The sequence below is a fragment of the Octodon degus genome, unplaced genomic scaffold (genome assembly GCF_000260255.1).
Source record: "Octodon degus isolate 3935 unplaced genomic scaffold, OctDeg1.0 scaffold00055, whole genome shotgun sequence".
Taxonomy (NCBI): domain Eukaryota; kingdom Metazoa; phylum Chordata; class Mammalia; order Rodentia; family Octodontidae; genus Octodon; species Octodon degus.
Window position 1 is genome coordinate 5,390,226 of NW_004524631.1, and position 3,445 is coordinate 5,393,670.

Below are 3,445 nucleotides of genomic sequence, written 5' to 3' on the forward strand. Positions count from 1 at the left end.
TAGTAGTGAGACCCTGAATACCCTGTAGACCTTCCCTAAAAAAAAATAGACAAAAAAAAAAAAAAAAAAAAAAAGATTTTCACTATTTCTGGCAGATATAAAGCTAGGTAGAAAAATCTAAATGTAAAAGGATATGTATATCATGTTTCTAATTACACAACAATGCAGCAATAAGTAATGTGAACAAATAAAAACAGTTGTGTTAAAAAAATTGAACTTTTTGAGATAATTATAGATTCATGTATAGCTCTAAGAAATAGCAATGAGAGTGTATGTCTACTTTATTCAATCTTCCCCAAAGTCAGTAGTTTAACAGACAATAGTTCAATAGCACAACCAGAATACTGTCAATACCTATTATCACAAGATGATCCCTTTATAACCACAGACTATCATAACCACATTTACTTTCCTTTCACCATCAGACTCTTTTTTCCCAATTGTTTCCTTATCGTTGCAGATACTTTTTCTTTTTTATTTTTAAAAGAGTACAAATTAGAATTAAAACAAAAAAATTACAAGTGATACAGATTTCCAACTAACAAAGTAATATGAATTTCACAGTATTTGTTGTAATACAGTGTTGTCTTTCAACCAGTTATTCATATTACCAGATATATGCATGCAAAATTGGAAGAAAAGAGAAATATAAAAGAAATTTAGAAAAAATGAGAAACAATTGAAAAAAGGATATGAAACAAATTAAAGCATTGATTGCTTCTTTCCACAGACCAGAAAAAAATGTATGGTACAGTTGTCCAAACCAGCCTTTTTCTTTTTTGGGGGGAGGGGGGGCAGAACTGGGGATTGAACTCAGGCCCTTGCACTTACCAGGCAAGCACTTATTCTACTGAGCTATCTCCCCAGACCCTTGTCCAAAGCATCCTGCTTATATACACAGATATTTCTCTTTTCCCCACTCTCTCTCCTGTCCTTCTCAACTCAATAATTCTTTCCTTTTGAATAATCTTAGGAATCACTACTCTGTTTCCTACTTCTTTAATTCTCTCATTTCAACTGTGTTTTAAAAATAGAATCATTTAATGTGTGTATTAGTCATGGTTCTCCAGAGAAATAAGAGCAATAGGAAGTGTGTATAAAGGAGGAGACTTAATTTTAAGGAACTGATTCATATGATTATGGAAGTTATTGAGTCCAAATCTTGTGGAAAATGGCTGGCAACTTAGAGACTCAAGAAAAGCTTTGAGTCCAAAGGCATTTTTCTGAAAACCAGGAAGAGCAGGTGTTGCAGATGGAGTCCAGAGGCAATCTGCAGGATAATTTCTTTTGCTGCAGAAAGGTCAACTCTCTGTTCTACCAGGCTTTCAATTTATTGGATGAGGTCAATCTGCCAACACCAAGCAATTTAAGTGAAATCTCAGCTACAACCTTCTCCACAGAAGCATCTAGAATAAGATTTTACCAAACACATGAATATTAACAGCAAATTGATATCTAAAATTAGAAGTCACGCTTTTTTTTTCCTCACAGTGCTGGAGATTGAGGTCCAGGCCTTGTGAATGTTAGGCAAGTGTTTACCACTCACCTACTTTCACAGCCCAAATAAACGACTATAGTACAGGGCATTTGAAATTCATAGTTTTTAGTCAGCAGATTTCCCTGAAGATGTATCCTAGGTGTTGAGTATATCAATAGTTCGTTTTTAATTGCTGAGCAACAATCCATGATATGGATAAGCTGCAGTTTGCCCATGTCATTGAAGGGCACTTGTATTGTCTCTAAGTTTTTACTATTAGAAATAAACAGCTAGCAAATATGTTGTTACACATTTTTGAAAAAAAAAAAACCTCTGGGATAAATACAGATGTGGGGTCATATAGTACTTGTGTATTTCAGGTTTTTATTTTCAAAAATTACTGTATTGTTATCCATAAAGACTGAACTATTTTTCCACCAACAATGGATTAGTGATCTCATTTCTCAACAGCATCACCAACCTTTGTAACTGGTAAGAAAATATTTCTACTTTCTTACAAAGCAGTTGCATAAGAATCATATATATATTCTCTTATTGGAATATTTAAACTTTTTGTGTCAGATATCTTCTGAATTTTGAAGTTTTAATTTTGTTTTTATGTTTTTTATTTTTGTTTATCTTTTTCTTCTATTTTATTTGACTTGGCTAGTGTCTATGCTTTCTTATCTCCCTAATTTCTTCACCCCAAGCTCCCCTATCAATATTATTTTATTTCTTATTCTATAAAATCATGTTCGCAGGGCCAGGGAGATAGCTCAGTAGAATAAGTGCTTGCCTAGCAAACTCAAGCTAAAGGTCTGAGTTCAATCCCCAGTACTGAAAAAAAAAAAAAAATGTTCTCAAGTTTTCAGTTTAGGCAGTATCTTACTAAGAACCTTCATATAAACTATAAGCCCTTCCCCTCTCACTAGACTTCAACACAAAGTACCAAAAATAAATGTCAGGGGAGGGGGAGGCAAATACCTCAGTGGATTAAAGCACTTGCTCAGGCAGACACAGGAATGAGGGCTCGATCCGCAGCGTTCTGGGCCAGCCCTGCCACTGGGACACACTGAGACAGAGACTGAGACTGGGTATGGTGGCACGAGCCTGTAAAACCAGCTCTTTGGAGGCTGAAAACAGGAGGATCACTACGAGTTTGGTCTGTGTAATGAGACCCTGTAGACCCTTTAGACTCTGTACTAAATACATTAAAAATAAATAAATAAATAAATAAATAAATGGGGGGATAAAAAACACAGATTAAAAAGCATATATACAGAATCATGGGAAAATAAGACAACAGAAGTCCCTCATATTCCCCTAGCTCTCCAAAGACAGATCGAAGGGGCTCAAATGGAGAGGAAAGCAAATACCAGATAGGAGGGAACTATAAAAATTTTAAAAGAAAAACAAATTTTAAAGAAGGGATAAACATGACAAGTTCAAAGAAAGACCTAATCCAAAAGCTTACGGAATTATCACTTAAAATGTCCAATGTAGATTTGAGAGAAACATAAATAATTGGAATAGCTGACCAAAACAATTCAAAACATGAATGACAAATTTAACAAAGATATGGAATCTGCAAAAGGGTATCAGATAGAGATATTTGAAGTTTAAAAACTGCATATAATTCATAAATTGCGGAAATGATCAATGTGAAGACAGAGTTTCTGAAACTGAGTTCAAAATGGTAAAGGATGATGAAGTGCTCAGACAAACCACAAAGGGTGAACAGACACAGAGCGCAGGCCCGGTGAGCGAGTGAGACGACCCAGGCCGCGGGATCCTGAATAGACCCAGAGCGCAGGACTGGCCAGTGAGTGAGACGACACAGGCCACGGGATCCTGAACAGACCCAGAGCGCAGGCCCGGAGAGTGAGTGAGACAACCTGGGGTCCTCCAGATCCTGAAGAGAGCTCAGGCCAGGTGAGTGAGTGAGACAACGCAGGCCGCAGGATCCGG